Source organism: Lycium barbarum, chromosome 5, assembly GCF_019175385.1.
Source record: "Lycium barbarum isolate Lr01 chromosome 5, ASM1917538v2, whole genome shotgun sequence".
Lineage (NCBI taxonomy): Eukaryota > Viridiplantae > Streptophyta > Magnoliopsida > Solanales > Solanaceae > Lycium > Lycium barbarum.
The window spans coordinates 118,681,482-118,699,973 of record NC_083341.1 but is presented as its reverse complement, the minus strand read 5'-3'; the positions used below and the strand labels follow the sequence as shown (position 1 = coordinate 118,699,973).

At 37.1% G+C, this 18,492-nt stretch overlaps 1 pseudogene; it reads left to right on the top strand.

Moving 5' to 3' along the window:
* The first annotated feature begins 1,289 nt into the window (after positions 1–1,289).
* LOC132639676 (lipoxygenase 6, chloroplastic-like) overlaps positions 1,290–18,492 on the top strand; it is a 30,594-nt pseudogene continuing 13,391 nt past the window's right edge.

The following is an 18,492-nucleotide window of genomic DNA, read 5'->3' as shown; positions in this document are numbered from 1 at the left end:
ACACTGTCAACAGGTCAATTCATACTTCTGCTATGTTTCCAACCCTGCTAACACTTTTTTTAAGAAACTGGGTTATTTTGAGAAGGTTGAATTCGAAGAAAGAAAATATGTTCTAGAATTTAATAAAGTTTATGAAATTCATTCATGAGTTCGTGATTGAATATTAGTTTTATGGTAATGCCCTATAGTGTTATATTAGAGACAGATATATTCAATTTCTACTAAGGAGATATTTAAACAATGTTCAGAAAAGTTCATAGAGTTTCTTGAGATATATTTTGGAAGAATTTTTTTTTTTTTTTTTGCAAAACAAAGATATGTCTAGATAGTTATAGATAGTTTTGAATTTGGTGTTTTGTTCCGAAAATCTGTCTTAAATATTAGGGTTACTTAATCAACTGAGATTTTTGAGAAGAAAAAAAAATCAATTTTCGCTTTGCATGCGAAAGAGAGAAAGGGTGATTGATAGCTTTCAAGTACAAATGGAAAAGAGAAAAGAGAATCGTTCCCTATAATTACTAATCTCTATTTTTTTGTAATTTGTTTGACTGGATATAAGAATTAATATGATTAATTTAACTTAGTATAATATATTAGTGATGATTACTAAACTAGAAAATATCAAAAACTTTAGTAGTTCCAAAATAGAAAGAGTGTAATATAAATTGAGACGGAAATATGTTTTCGGCAAGAGGATGTTAAGGGTTAGAACAAGATCGACACTTTGATTCTCGATGAAGTAATTGAAGTGAAATCTTCCTTTTTTTTATTTTTAGTAAAAGAATTATCATTTAAAGAATTTGGAACTTAAAGCTTTAATATTGAAGGGTTGAGATTTAAGAACATACAATAACAACATTTGTAATTAGTAGAGTAAGAACTGTGCAAGAAGTTATATGAATGGTTAAAACTAATTTGGAGTTTTATTAAGCTGAGTATACCCAGTCCTGGGTTGGCTCAAAAGTTTGAAACCTATGTGCAGTCCAATTGTGTATATATATTTTTTGAGTTCAAGCCAGTGAGTTCACGTGGACCCATTTCTTCTATATGGGATCTATATATGTCTAATTTTTATTTTTATAATTGAGAAAATCCTAAACCACACATCACAATGCGCTCTTACCACTAGACCGAAGAATGGAATAGTTTTATTTTGCATTTATGACTTGTTTGATAAGTGGGAAAATTTGTGAGAAGTAGACACAAGATTCTAGGCACCTCCATATTTACTTCTTGTTCTTGTTTTCTTATAGTTGTGCTTCATTTGCTGTATAACAATTACCTTCACGATGTATACAAGTTTCATGAACAAGAAGGATAAAGTTCAGTCTTTATTGTTTATAGATACCAAATTAGAAAAAGTTGTAGAGTCTAATATGGGGAGCTGGTTGCCAAAGCCATCAGACAACCCATGTATAGTTGAATGGACTGCTAATTTCACGGTGCCAAACGATTTTGGATGTCCTGCAGCTATAATCATCACCAATTTCCATGATAAGGAAGTGCACTTAGTGAAAATTGTAATTCATGGTTTTAATGAAGGTCCAATAACCTTTCCTGCAAATACATGGATTCATTCTAGGAATGATGATCCTAATAGTAGAATTATCTTCAAAAATCAGGTTTTAACGGCAGTTCCCTACTACCTAATTCCAGTTAGCTTAACATATAATATATGCTACTCAATCAAGATGTTTCCCTTTGTGATAGACATGTTTACCATCCCAGACACCCCCTGAAATTAGGGATCTTCGTCATGAAGACTCGCTGAAGATTCGTAGTAATGGCAAAGGCGAGAGGAAACAACATGAATGAGTCTATGAGTATGCACTTTATAATGATTTGGGCAATCCTAACGAAAGCAATGATCTAGCTCGACCTGTATTGGTGGTGAGGAGAGACCTTATCCTAGGCGTTGCTGAACTGGGAGATCTCTAATTCTATGCTTATTTCGCCTCATGGGAATTTAGCGATGACTTAAGCTGATAAGAAAACATAACAAGCCTCCAAGTTATGTATGCTAACTTTTGTAAACTGTGGATGCGAGCAAATCCATGTGTAAATAGTATAGCTAAGCCACCTAATCAAGGTTACGTTCCTCAAGATGAAGCCTTTGAGGAAGTTAAGCAGGATGCACTTTCTACCGGAAGGTGGAATGGCCTTGTTCGCAATTTAATACTATCTATTATTTGTTATATCCCGTATTTTCGCATATTCGGGAAATTCGAAACAATTTTGACTTGTAAGAAATAAGGCCATAATTTGATTTTTAATTAATATATGGGTGTTGTTTATGAAATGTTGATGTGGAGACATGTAGGAAGGTCAAGGGAAAAATGAGAAATTTTAGAAATTAGTTTCGGGAAGTTCAAAATAAGACCTATAATTAATTGGGCTCAAAGAAATGAAAAAAAAAAATCAAACAAGAGGGCCCAATTCATATGGGTGGCCGGTTATGGAGGAGAAAAATGGGCCAAGCCCAAGTGCCATAAAATTCAAGACTAATAAGTAGCAAAAAAAAAACGACCACTATTCTTCATTCATCATTTGGAAGATTCAAGAACAAAAAAAAAAAAAAAAAAAAAAAAAAGAGAGAGATAGAGAGAGAGCACCACAAGAAGGCCATTTGGCCATACAAAAAAAAAGAAAAGAAAATTTTTAGCCCATCAACTTTGATCCAAAAATCTTAACTTTCTAGAATCCCTACTAAGTTGAAAGACCCTCTTCAGCGGGATAGAAATTTTGAGGCAAGAAAGTACTTTTTTTATCAAGTGGAAAAATTGAAAAAGGTAAGAATTCTACCCTTTTCTTATGGAAAATTTATATTGTTATAGTGAGTAGAATTTAATGAAAAATATGGAGATGTTGTGTGTGGTATGTGAGCCGTGTGTGTGTGTGTGTGTGTGTGTGTTGTGGACGTGTGGTGCCTTTTGTCAAGGAAGATGAATCGAATTTGTTTAGAATGTTAATTATGTTGTTGTGGCCTTGTGATGTAAATGGAAGATTAATGGTTCTAGTTAGCATGAAAAATTTGTTGTTAAGTTGTTGTCGGAAAGTATGTGATTTTATTATAGTTTATGTAATTATGGGAATGGAATTGTTAAAGTGCAAATTGTGGTTGTTGTTGATGAAATTGGAAGATGAAAAATTGTGTTATGAATGTTGTGTCGAAGGTTGGAGGTTTCGGGTGAATTATAGATTTTGGTGGGATTGTTGTATATTTTGCAAGAGTGGTATGAAATGCTTTTGAATTGCACGTGAATGATCTTAAATTGGTAGTGAATATGTAAGTGTCGATAGCGGCTTGAAAATTCGTAATTGAATTGAATGTTGATGGATTATGTTGAAAGGAAGGTTACTAATGTTAAAATGTGTTTTGTATTGATTAGTGGTATTGTTGGTATGGTTGTTGATGAACTTGGCCAAGTTAAATTCTCGGGGATGTTGAATTTACAGGGGATATGCTGTCGAAATTTCTGTAGACAAGTACTAATTAGAATTAAACTTCTAAGTACTTGTAGCTATGTTTTGGGTAATTGATAATATTATTGTAGATATTGGAGAGCCCGAGACTTGAGTCGGGATTTGTTTGGCGAGTGATCGAGATTTGGTAGTGAGCGATCGAGGTATATAAAGCCTACCTTTTCTTTCTTTTTGGCATGACCTTTATGAAATAAACGAATGACATATATGTATGCTCTAAAGAAAATTCTACTCCTAGAGCCACTAGGATGGCCTATATCTTTGATTTCCATAAACTACCCTATATGGTATGATGCATACCTGTGATGTTCAAATATCTAGTCGATACGTTCCAGATTTGGTTCGAAAAATATTTGATATGGCCTAAGTTTGGATATGTATATTTCGGATATGTGCATATCATTCTAAGGCTCCGTTTGAAGTACCCTATAATGTTATTTGAAAGCTCCTCAATATGAATGATACTAAATTTTCAGAAAATGACCTATGAAGTGTTTTCCGAAAGTTTTGTAATTTGAAAGTTCGCAACTTTTGTATATTAATTCTGATGGACTCGATGCTTACCTTGAGCCTTCTAATATCAGTATGTATATGTATTTATTCGTCGAATCTTGGAATTTATTTAAATATGTATATGCATATGGTTTCCGCACTACTCCGCTCGTGCCTACTACTATGATATCGTTCGCCGGATCCCGGGCCGGTTTTGTGATCGTGCGCACTATGTGATATTCGGCAGTATGATGTGTTACGGTTCCCGAGACCTCGTCATAGGGTCGGGTTCCGCTTATATACGGCGTTATGATGTGATGTGTTCTGATGATGTGATATGTTGATGATATGATATGTTCGGGGATCGTACGGAGATTTGAAACCTTCTGGAGTATGATGTGTTGTGGCGCCAGCGTCGGAGTGGCGACCACGTTCTTGAGCCCTATGCATGATTTTTATTTGTATTATATATATTTTCAGTACAGGTTTTGACATACTAATTCTGTATCCATTTTCTGTACACCTCACTTCAGTTATGATTCGGATTTCTGTATTTCACGCTTTACATACTCAGTACATATTTCGTACTGACCCCCTTTCTTCGGGGGCTGCGTTTCATGCCCGCAGGTACAAACGTTCGTTTTGGTGATCCTCCGGTATAGGATACATATTCTGCCACTTGGAGTACTCCTTTTGATCCGGAGCTCATATTTTTGGTACATATCTTCTGTTATACATGTTCTGTATATATATATATGGCTATTTGGGTATGGCGGGGCCCTGTCCCGTCATATGTGTATGTTATGATTTGTAGAGGCCTGTAGTCATATATGTGGGTCATGGGTCATGTTTGTTCGGTTGTGATTATGATCTGCGTCTTAATGCGGTCCCGTTTGCTATTATGGCCAAAACGGCCCATCTGTTTGTATATGTGTGTATATCTGGGCGATGTCCATTCCGCCAACCTACAGGATTTGATATGATGACTCTGTACGGGCGACCGCTTAAGACGATATTTGCTTCCAGTATCTGCTTAAATTAATGTATGTTAAGTTTGACTAAGTCCTTGATATGTCGATCTGGTACGTAAGTTTGTTTGGGTATCCAAATAGGGCACCAGTCGCGGCCCACGGGGCCGGGTCGTGACAGAAGTGGTATCAGAGCGGTTTGTCCTCGGAATGTCTACAGGTCGTGTCTAGTAGAGTCTTGTTTATCGATGTGTTGTGCACCACATCTATAGACAGGAGGCTACAGGACATTTAGGGTGTTACCTTTTTTTGAATCTTAGATCGTGCGATAGAGCTGTGCTATTAGGATGATCTTTTCTGACCGATTGTTATGTTTACAGTCATGCCTCCGAAGAAGGCGACGGCTGCCCAGAAGGGCAAAGCAGTGGCAGGAGAGACCAGTCAGGTACAAAGGGTTACTCCGGCTCGTACTCAGATTATGCCCGATATTGCACCTCGGTCAGAGGGTTCTGCTACACCACCAGAGGAGCCTGGAGCGGCTCCACCAGTGGCTCCAGAGGCTCCAGCGCCCGAGCCTCCAGCTCCTCGGCCGGGGGCAGAGGACAGGGCGATGAGAGAGGCTGTGCAGTTATTGACGACATTGGTAGCAAGACAGGCTCGCAGACGCGGGCTAGGAGGTGATGATATGGACAGACGTGACAATCTGAGGGTTCGGGATTTCTTGACTTGTGGTCCCCCAGAGTTTACGGGTCAAAGCCCGAAGAGGACCCCCAGGATTTCATCCGACAGATGCAGCGCACGTTGAGCCTGGTCAGGGCTTCTGAGACCGAGTCTGTTGAGTTAGCTTCACACAGATTGCGAGATGTTGCGATTAATTGGTACGAGTCTTGGGAGCTGTCCAGAGGCGAGGATGCTCCACCGGTCGTATGGCACGAGTTTGTAGCCGCCTTTCTCAGCCACTTTTTGCCCCCAGAGTTGCGGCGGGCGAGGGTTGATAGATTTCTGCAGCTGCGGCAGAGAGGCAAGAGTGTCTGAGAGTACAGCTTGAAGTTTGATTCTCTGGCTAGATATGCTCCTACCATAGTAGCTGAGATGGCTGACCGGATGCACCGGTATGTGATACGGTTGGATCGCTATTTGATTGACAGTTGTATGGCGATGGCATCATAGACGGGTATGGACATTGCCCGGTTATAGGCTTATGCGCAAGGGATGGAGGACCGACATAGAGAGGATCAGTCGAGCAGAGATCATGATAGGAGACCGCCCAAGCGGGCTAGGTCAGCTGGGTATTCTGGAGAGTCTCGAGGCGGTCAGCCTCAGCAGCAGCAGTCTAGTATATATCCTCCTTCGTCAGGCCGGGGTACACAGTCTACAGGTAGACGATTTGGCAGTGCCGGGTATTCTGGAGCGGGCCAGAGTAACAGAGCCTCGAGTTCGCAGACGAGCAGGGGCCCCAGTCAGTCTAGACCACCCGTTCCCCGGTGTTCTTATTGTGGGAGGTCGCATCCAGGAGAGTGCTACCGAGCTACAGGTGCATGTTTTTCTTGTGGCCGCCAGGGCCATATTATGAGAGATTGTCTGTTGGTGGGTGGTTCTGGTGGTGCAGCTCAGCCGACGAGATCAGCCGCTGGTTCGTCTTCCACTCCTTCAGTTATGCGCCCTGCGGGGCGAGGTATGCCAGATCTGATGTTCTATTAATTCTCTTGCTTGAATCATGTTTTTCCAAGTTTGAGACCCTTGTTTCCAATGAATAGATACAGGATTTTCTTTTCTACAATACTTGTTAGTCATGAAAGCACTCCACAAAGAAGGCTTAGTCCTGAAATTCCACCACAACTTACAAAACAAGGCAATAGAAACATCATGTAATGATCTGAAACCCATCCCTTCTTCCATTATAGGTAGACACAAAAGGTTCCAAGATGCCCAATGTATGCTTTTACCCCCTACTATGTTGCTCCAGAAAAACTGGGCAAACATTTTATGCATTTGTCTGATAACACCTATAGGAGGGTTAACTGTAGATAATAGATGAATTGGCAAACTCTGCAAGACATGTTTAATCAAAATAGCCCTTCCTCCAAAGGACAAAAGTTTCCCTTTCCAACTTTGTAACCTATTCATAATCTTCATAAGAATCTGAGTGAAAAAATCCTTTCTTCTCCTACTATAATAAATAGGACATCCTAGATAGATGAAAGGGAAATCCTTCCTTACAATACCTGTGACAATTTCAACAGTAATGATCACATCCCCAAGTACATTTTTATGCATGTATACAACACTTTTGTCCCTGTTCATCTTCTGTCCTGATGTGTTCTCCTATTTTTTCAATACTTCCATGATAAGATGCAAAGAGAACACATCTGCTGATGAAAATATTATCATATCATCAGCATATGATAAATGATTCACCTTAGGACTCCACTTAGGCATTCCATAGCCTCTAAATTGAGGGATTAAGCTTAAGGCATTAAGATTCCTTGATAGAACTTCTGCAGTCAGAATAAACAAAGTAGGAGATAGAGGGTCTCCTTGCTTAACTCCCCTAGAAGACTGAAAGAAACCACATTGTTTTCCATTAACCAATATTGAATACCAGTTGCTACTGATGAGTCTGAAAATCATGTCTATCACCAACTCTGAAAAAACAATCTTTCTTAGAACCTTCATTAGAAAAATCCATGAAACCCGATCATAAGCCTTTGCCATATCCAGTTTCATGACAACATTAGCAGATTTAGTTCTAAGCCTGATGTCTGATACAATCTCTTGAGTATGGAGAACATTCTCCACTATGCTTCTCCCTTTTACAAAACCAGCCTGATTAAGAGAAACTATATCAGTCAAACTCCCTATCAATCTTTCATGAATTAGCCTTGAAAAAATTTTGTTACTAAAGTTACTCAAACTAATTGGTCTCATATCCGAAAAATTATTGACCAAATCTTTTTTAGGTAATAAGACCAAGTTAGTATGAGTAATGAATCTAGGTAACTCAGCTCCACAAAAGAATGCTATGACCATGTTGCAGATGTCTTCCCTGATAATCTCCCAGCAATACTGATAAAAAATCCCAGTGAAACCATCTGGTCCTGAAGCACTTTCCCCATTAAGGCTAAAAACCACACTTTTAACTTCCTCTTCTGTTGGGATTTCTCCCAAACAAGTATTCTGATCTCCAGAAATCATCTAAGGAACATGATCTAATATTTCAAAATCTGTTGGATCTGCATCCTTTGTGAATTGTGCTGAGAAAAATCTAATTGCCTCCTGAGAAATCTCCTCTTGATTTTCCAGCCAATTTCCCTGTTGATTCTGGATTCTTTTTAACTGTAACCTCTTCCTCTTACCTTTAACATATGTATGAAAAAAGGTAGTATTTCTATCTCCATCCTTAAACCAATTCATCCCTGCCTTCTGCTTCCAAAATTCTTCTTCTAAATGAAGATATTTGTTAAGATCAGCCTGAACCTTATGAAGCATTTCCCTATTAGTAGGGGTAGGTTGTACTTCAAACTGAATCTTATGCACTTTAATCACCTCTTCTAAAGTCTCAATCTCCTGGAAAATGTTCCCAAAGGTAACCTTGCTCCAATTTGCCAATGCATTTTTCACCTTCTTTAACTTGTGATGAAACAAATTGAATGGGTTTGCCATGAAGTCAGCCTGCCAATGTTGTCTTACAATGTCAACAAAGGTTTCATGTTTTGCCCAGAAGTTAAGAAATTTGAAAGATCTTTTAAAACTTTCAATTACTCCAGTATAAGTGATTAGTAAAGGGGCATGATCTGATCCTGATCTGATCAGATGAGTCACTTCCAGTCCAGCATACTTATTTTTGCAGAGCTTGTTTACCCAATCATCTATCCAACCTTTAAAAATACAGTCATTTCCACTTTGCCCATTCCACCAAGTATATTTGCCTCCTTTAAAGCCCAAGTCAACTACAGAACAGTTATGAATACAAGTATTGAAATCCTGTACTTCATTCACAGTTACTGGTAATCCACCATACTTTTCCTCTTCAGAGGTGATGACATTGAAGTCACCACCAATCAACCATGGCCTTTGATTTGTGATAGCCTGATTTTCCAAAGCCTCCCATAAATCCATTCTCTCTTATTGATTGCATTTTGCATACACTATTGAAATGAACATCTCCTCTACCTGTCCATGCACCTTTAAGTTTAGTGTTAGTAGTTGGGGATGATCAGCCACAGTTGTTACTTCAAACATATCATCAACAAAGGCCCAAATCTTATTTGTACAATTCACAAAGGTATGTTGCAATCCAATTCTTCTTCTGTACTCCTTTATTCTCTAAGCCTCTTGAAAAGGCTCTAGTAAACCAATAAATCCAAATTGATATTTTTGATGCAACTTGATAAGCCTTGTATAAGATTCCATTGTATTCACAGACCTGATATTCCAAATTATAGCATTCATAATGGAAACTTAAGTTTCTGCCCAGTTCTTCTAGTTTGAACACCACCAGTTGATAGCAAATTATGCTTTTTCTTCCCTCTCCCCATTGCTTTATCAATCTGCGTAGAAGAAAGGTCTCCAGCTCTGGCCACTGCTTGTATGTTTTGCTCAATTAAGTATTCATCTAAATCCTGCTCCCCTATCAATCCTGAATTTAGTTGATCATGCTGAGTGTTTATGACCTGTAATGTTGTGCCTATTTCCTTGACATCCCTTGCATTATTTGAACTGTGACTTGTCATGTTTGGACTAGCCAATTTTGGAGTGGTATTCCCATTTAGTATACTGGTTTCTGTTGCTTGTATAGGGGTATTATCTATCTGCACTTTATTCCCTATGCTTTTTGCTGAATATTGACTCTTTGTTGATGAATGTATTGGGCTGACTTGTACTTTATTCCTATCTGAAAACTGATTCTCCATTGTCTCCTCACTGTTTGAAATATTATTCTCTACTGTGTTCTTTTGTTTGGGTGTACTACTGACTTCTTCTGCTTCCTCCAATATCTGAGTCTTTGTGTTGCTTCCATTTGGTGAATGTGCTAACTGATCATGCTTATGTGATTTTATACCTTGCTCAACACAGCCTTCAGTTTGTTGGATCTCTAACTGTTCTTCACTATTTTTTGTGACAGGTTCCTCATCTTGCACTCCTTCCTCTTCATTTGTCAACAATTCAAAAGCATTTTGAGTTTGTATCATATCATTAGCTTCTTGTGAGTCTTCCTGTTCCTTTATTTCCCCAAGATGACACCACTGGAATCCTTAATGTATTTGTTCTTTCTCTTCTGCATCCATTCTTGCTTTGCTTGATTGTATCTTGCTTTCTCCCCATAATTATTTATGTTTTTCTCTGGGAAATTCTCCACTGCATTATCTTCCTTTTTGTTGTCTTGTCTCCATGACTCCCTGTATTGATTTTCTAATTCTGGATGTAAAACCCTGCACTCTATCTCAGAGTGACCTTGTAATTTACAATGCTTGCAAAATTTAGGAAGAAAATCATATTTAATTGGAACCCATTTTTCCATAATCTTCCCTGTATCTTCATCCCTTTCTGCAATGTGTATCCTATGAGGATGTGCTTTCATTAGATCAATTTCCACTTTTACTTTTGCACAACTTGGCCTCGTCTTATTAGTAGTAACAAGATCAACTACTAATGGTTTTCCAACTGCAGATGCTAAGGAGAAAACCGCCTCTCGAGAAAAGAAATTTGGTGGCAGTTCCGGGAAACTTATCCAAGCCAGAGCAACAGAAGTTTCTTCATTTGGTTTGAACCATGGGTTCCAAATCATCATTCTCATTTGACAATATCTATTATTCATTGAAATGTAATAAACAAGGGTAGAAAGTATTTTGATGTAATCTTCCAATACTAAAAATCTCATCAAAATGTGTCTATCCTCAATAAGGCCAATTTCACACTTACCTTTAATTCCACACTGTTCAGGAATAGCAGTTCTAAGGGCCCTTATGTTAATGATGTCATATGAAAATTTCCCCAATACTGCATATTGCAAATTTTCTTTCATAATGAGATGTTTTATTTCTCTTGAATTACATTCCACATAAGGTTCTCCATCAATGTATGTAACTGGTTTTATAGGAATTGTTGGTATGGGTGTAGTTGCTCCTAGGTTTGGTTTTAATAAATTGGCATATGAAGTAGGTAGATTTGCAGGGTTTACATTGTCGGTAGATGTTGTACTAGGGTTTGAATTGGTAGGCAAATTGGAAGGACTTGGATTATTTGGATCTATGGTAGGTGGAGCAACCCCAAGTGGAGGTTGTCCACCGGCCATGGTGGGTGGCGGCGTATGAGATTTAGGTTAATAGGTCAAAGTTGATGAGAGAGAAGGGAGCGTTTCGCCTTTGGGTATCCGTGTATGACACGCCCTAGTGTTGATAAGTTCTTGTGTTCTCTATTCTCTGGTTACTATCAATTTGGTATCAGAGCAGATCGATCCAACATGGTCAATACCAGATCCTCTAATTCTCAAGAAGACACTCTCAATGTTGAATCTCTTGCCCAGCAATTATCTGCCATAGTATCAAAGTTAAAGACGATTGATTCGCTGAAGTTACTACATTAAAAGCCCAGACTGGCCATACCCAACAAGAGGAAACCAGTCACCAAACCCGTAATGGAGGAAAATCCTTTTGGCAAGAAGAGGAAGAAGACATTGAGAGTCTAGCGTGGCTCAAAAATCCTTCCCGGAGGCCACACACAAAGATGGAATTCCCCAGATTTGAAGGAGGTGATCCCAGGGGATGGATTTTGAAAGCAGAAAAATATTTTTGCTACTATCAAACTTCAGAGGAACACAAAGTTGACATTGCAGCGATGTATCTGGAAGGCGATACTCTTAATCTCTTCTCTTGGATAAATCGTGAGCGAACTTTGCATTATTGGGAAGAGCTTGTTAAAGCACAGAGTTCCAAAACTCGGACGAACGCCTTTGTAGCATTCAGCAAATAGGTTTTATACAGGAGTATTATCAAGAATTTACAAAACGTTCTAGGGTCACAAACTGGCCAGATCACTATCACCTACGTAGTGTAGTCTCGGTCTCACATTCAACATAGCGTTCGGACTCATGTGCCTTCCAGAACCAGGGGTATTCGAGCCTGCTGCGTACGATTAGCCAGCCTTGTAGCGGCAAAAGGATTAGACGTCCCCCCATGATAAGGTTCCCTACGGTCCAAACCCGGTGCCGCTTTAGGTTAGGGAGCTGGACGATAATAGCTCCTCTGCAATCCTTACGATAATAATTATGCCAATTCTGCCTAAAAATCTCTTCAGGTGATCAAGGGGGCTCCCTTTTTCAGTAGATAAGATTAGGATTCAAGGTATTATCTCAATGCTCCTTTTCTCTAACTTGCTCTTTCAAATTCAATTTTGGCTTGCAGTAATGTAATCGGGGTATTTCTGAATGGGCTAAAAGAGGAACTTAAATCTAATGTTAGGATTCACAAGCCCAGAACAGTTTACAGGGCTATGAGTTTGGCCACTTGAATTTAAGTTAGGTCCAGTTCGCAGCAATAGAGGGCCTAATTGGACACCAACCAGCAGACCCACTATACAGAACCCATTGCCCTCTGTTAAAAACATTTAGAACAACGCTGCTTCTTTTTCTCCACATCAAAAAATTCACGTAGCAATTTTTCTTCCAATCCAACCGGCTCCCAACCTCTTCAAATGCGAACATGGGATACCGAGAGAAGAAATCTTATGGCGCATGGACTTTGTTATCGTTGCCATGAGAAATTTGAACCTGGTCATAAATGTAAATCTCCGAAACTATCTCTCATGGAACTTACAGGAGGAGATCAATTGGAAGATGTTGATGAGGTCAATGCAATAGTCGTCGGTGACCCTCAAGAAACTGGCATTGCTGAAATTTCTTTCTTTCCGCCTTGAGGACAAGGAGACTTTTCGTGGGGGGGGGGGGGGGGGGAGGGGTTGGCACTGATACATACCTACCCTAGGAGAAAATATCGACAAAAGGATAAAGAGTTGAAGAGTTTTGGACAAACACAACTTCTATAGCAGTTGTCTAGCAACTGTTCCCTTGATTTTCTCCAGCAGTTGGTTTAGCAGTTATCATTCCTAGTTTATCTTATCCTGTTATGTTTTCTATAAATATGTAATTAGGATTAGTTATTTGGGCATGCAATTTCAGATTTAAAACTACTATATTCTGGAATCTTGTCCTCTCCATACCGACATCTTTATTGGTGTAATTGTGTTTAAGATTCTTGCACGATCTATTACTAATAAATCGCAGTTTCTTATTCTAGTTCTTGTGTTCTCTATTCTCTGGTTACTATCACATGGCTACGAGACCATGAATTTGCACGTGCGACTTTGGCAGGGGTTAACCCTGCTAGCATCGAACTACTTAAGGTATCCATAAAAACTAAATGAAAAGGATTGTAGTCTTCTATTGCACGGTTCTTCTCTTCTCATTTGCTAAAAGATTCTCTAAATAATGCCAATTTTTCCACATAGGAACTTCCAATTCTCAGTAAACTGGATCCACAAGTTTACGGCCCTCCTGAATCAGCAATTACAAAGGCCCTAACAGAACCAAAGCTAAATGGAATGGAAGTTGAAGTGGTAATAATATCTTGATGAAGTTTTTGATTCACCAATATTTGTTTCGGGCTACAAAGTGAAGTTTAACGTGAAAATCGTGTACTTAGGTTTAAATTTCATCAAATAACAACTCCTCATTTATATTGCATACAAGGTTTTCTGTTATTTCTTGTTGTGCTGCTTCAGAATTTGTAGGACTGACCCCTTTTTTTTCAAATTAGAAGTCTTCTTACAAAATAATTTGTAAACTAACATCTAGTTGTGCTTTAAAGAAGGCACAGTAGCAAAAATTTGACAGAGAACAAAAAATTAAGTTGTTGATGAACTGACAAATATTTTTTCATTCAAAGTCAGATATTTATAGGAGAATTACATATTTTCATCTGGTGTCCCACATAAGGACTTGTTGCACACTGTTTTTGAGTAAATTTCAAGTCATGCTAACTTATTCCACAAAAGTTGAGCTAACTTATTCTAACAATTCAGTTAACTATTTGTTGGGACTAAAATCATAACTTTCTCACACTACTCCTTGGCATTTTCATGAGAAACTCTGATCATTTGCTTGAGGTTCTCAAATCGTTCCTTAGGTAATGCCTTTGTAAGCATAACTGCAAGTCAATCTTCGGATGATTAACAAACTACAATAATTTCACTGGATTGTTGAACTCTCAAATGAAATGAAATTTGATTTTACTATGTTGCACCTGTTGGAAATCAGGCATACACAGCGGAAGCAAAAAGCCAGGATCGAACTTGCATGTAATATAGATAACACATAATCAAAGATATTGATCAAACATAAAATTGATACTTATCTCTTGAAGCGTGACAGCGACCAAGAATCGAATCTTCACCCACGAACACACACCATCCACGAGATCGTCAGCCTTCAATTCCGCAGTCTTCTGCTGTGTAACCCGAATAATACCAGAATCTGCGAAATTCGTGTGGGCGAATTTCTATGGAAAAAGTTAAAGAAACTTCTAAAACCCTTAGCCTCCTTATGGAATAAGAATCCTATTTTATAACTACAGGTTTAGGGTTTTTTCCCTTTTCAAAACCTGTTAGGTCTTTATTTTCCACCAAGAAATAATATTCCATTTAATTCTTTATTATTCGGGCACAGCAGGGACCACAGAATTTAATTAACGAGGCTTCCTATTATGGAATTAATTCAAACAATCTGAATTAATTCTACCATAATAAATTACGAATTATTCCACTAAAAAATCGCAACTGCACTCCTCAATTCAATTTCGAAATCTTTCATTAAATCTTATTTAACTCCCCATGTTAAGATTACAGATACCAATCAATTAAATTAAATTACTGACAATTTAATTCATTGACTAATTGAATCCTTTATATTTCTGCTTAACTTACATCATGTGACGGATACAAAATCCACCTGCAGGGTTTTCACATGAGACTTATAAGCATCCATAAAGGGGTATCATCAATCTCAAAGTCGAGACATGGATTCTATCAACTAATTATTATTTCACAAATGTAATTTGACATCATCCAATTTACCAGGAATACATAGACCCGCAATTGAGTCGTACCTTTTAATAAATCAAAATAATGAACAAATCACAGTGATCATAATAATTATATCAAGATTAAGAGTATAAGTACATTTAATGAACTAGAGAATTTGTTTTATATATTCAGTACAAAAACATTTATCTCTACTTGATCCGTTCAATACATACAAAATGTACTAGCACAAGAAGACGAAACTATACCGTTCCCATAATGAAGATACATTATATTAATCTTGGGCTACAATCATACCGATGGCTTTGTCCAATTTCCATCTTAGATTGTGAACATAAATTTTATACTTATAAGAATCGACGATTTAATCTTTCGTGTATAAGCTAAACTCTATACACTAAATCATCTACTATATAAGTAAAGGACACACATACTGGTACATGATCTATTTAATTCTTTATTAAACAATGAATAAATAATTGTTCTATAATAAATACTATATTCAAACACATGGTTAATAGTATATATCCCAACAATCTCCCACTTAGACTTTTAACCATGACAATTGTTAGAATATACCATGTCTAAACGCATGGTTAATGGTATATACCCCAACAATCTCCCACTTAGACTTTTAACCATGCATTTACAACTTTCACATGTATTCCTTTTGCACGACTACCAAAAGTCTTAGCGACTAAGCTCTTTGCTAAAATTAACTTACCAAGTTGTTTTCTGATGCAATTCCGTCTAGTAGTGTTTCGTCGTAAATGACCGGTTCTGTACTAAGATCTTCAGGGATCCTGTCATGAAACTCTCCAAAAAAAATGTATTTCTTTTCAGGAATCCTATCATGAAATTCTCCCAAGAGTATACACCGAACCGATCTTGGTTATTATTCTCCCACTACGACTAAGTACTACTACTATTATAGTCACACTATCATATTCCTGAGTCTTAATATTATCTTCATTGCCTTTCGGTATTAAAATATTAACGACTTCATATAGCGTTATTTGATCAACATCACTCCCACTACTTAAAAGTAGTGAATTTCTTTACGCCTATTAACGTTTCTCCCACTACTTAAATGCAATGGAACGTCAACCCTGACTTGTCGGTTAGATGTTCTTGAACTTCTGAATTTTTTAGATGACTCATTTGCTATTTCTTTGCTCAATTCCTATAAAACTAGCTTACTTCTAGCAACTTGGTTTATTAAATAGTCCTTTTCGAAAAATCTAGCAATTGTAATAACAATTACCTTATTTTCTTTTAGGACAGTAAATAAATCTTTTTTCGTTCCCTTTGGATATCTAATAAACATGCGTACATCCGTTCTTGATTTCCACTTATCTGTTTTCCCTTTGAACATGTGTGCTAGACAACCTCATATCCGAACATGTTGCAGATTTGGCTTACTTCCAATCCACTGTTCTATGGGTATCAAAGGGACTAACTTAGAGGGAATTAAATTAAGAATGTAACTCGCAGTTTCTACGACATATCCCAAAACGAAAAAGCAAATATAAATAAGTCAATTAATCTTACCACCTTCAAAAGAGTCATATTTCTTTTCTCTTCCACACCAATCTATTGTAGAATACTTGATGTAGACAATTGAAAATGCAATCCCTTTATCTAATAAGTAATTAATGAACTATGCAAAGAGTTACTCGCCACTACGATCAAATCGCAGTGACTTAATATATTTCCCCTAATGCTTTTTATTTTCGCCTTAAATACCTTGAAATTTTCAAAGCATTCGGACTTACAGAGCATCAAATAAATATATTCATATCATGAGTAATCCTCTATGAATGTCACAGAATACTCAAAATCACCTCTTGCCTTGAAGTTCATTATACCACACAAATCAGAATGGATTGTCTTAACTTATCATTAACTTTATTTCCTTTTAAGAGAAAAGGTCTCTTAGTCATTTTTCCTTCTAAATAGGACTCACAAGTTGGCAGTGTCTCTACTTTCAATGAACCTCAAAAGTTCAAATTGACCAACTTCGAAATTCTATTCAGATTAAAATGACCTAGCCACAAGTGTCACAGATAAGTTCATTCAATTCACGAAAAAAAAAATCTCTGATGGGACAGATTAACACTATTCAGTTCAGAAGAGTTATTAATTTAAAGGGTCACGCATCAATATACCACAAGAGATAAAATGTTTATCAAACTCAATAACACAAGAGTTACAAGAAAAATAAACTAACTATCCATCTCTTGTTTGGTTAGAAACTGAAAATAAATTCTTTCTAACAGAAGTTACATATAATGCATCCTTTAAATTAATGTCTTATTTCTATCAGAAGAAATTCCTGACTAGTAGTAAGTGGGCTGGATAAAATCTATTGAGAATTTGAGATATAATCATTAAATAGATCATTAGTTATGCTGAATGAATAATAAAATTCAAACCACACATCACACATATAACCATGCTTACCGAACAGTTAGATTCGATAGGGAAACTTAACAATTCATGCAAAATATATGAGTCATGCCAGATATATCACCCCATAAAGAAACAGAACCAACTTAGATGGAGAGTAAACTGCTAATTTATATTAGGTAAATATCCCATTTAATTATCCCTAGTTCCATTGAACCAACTTGTACCTCAGTTGGAGAGTCAAGACAAGCTATCAATTAACTAAGGACTGAAGCACAGTAATTTACCATAATGAATCTATCCGATGGGGAAGAAGACCTACGTCAACATATAAACTCATTATATCACTGTTATATACAATGGAGACCATAGAGAATGAACTCTACCACCACTGTTTGAAGATATAAAAATTTTATTTAACAAAAAAATTCCAGAAACCAGAAAAACGATAAAAAAAAAAAAAAAAAAAAACCCCATCTAAACGACCCCAGATGGCCAAAAAGGGCCCAGTTCACGAGCAAAGCTGGTGAGTATTACTCAGTGGGCCGTTTCCAGAGAACCTACCAAATTTCGAGTTAATCGGAGTTCGTCAAAAATCAGAATTCCGAAACCATGACCAATTCGGATAAAAAAAATTATTTTTTTTTAAACCAAAATAGAATTTAAAAAAAAACATATACATTTGTTCAGTAGATCTTATCACATATCATCATTAGCATACTAATATACATGAATCAAGAACAACGAACAAAATTTTAAAATATGTTTACATAATCTCAGTGTTGCTTTCTGAAAATTAGCATGTTTATGTAATCATTGAACATAAAATTCAAAACACACCACATAGATATCCATGCATCTTGAACAACAAATTTCAATATGAAAGAACAATTCATGTAACATATATATATGTGATGCCAGATGTTCACTCTATAAATTTAAAACCAGAGCTAACTCAGACGCAGAGTATGCTGCTAATTTAAGCCAAGTGAATATCGTGATCATTAACTCTAGTTCCATTGACCCAACATGTAACTCAGATGGA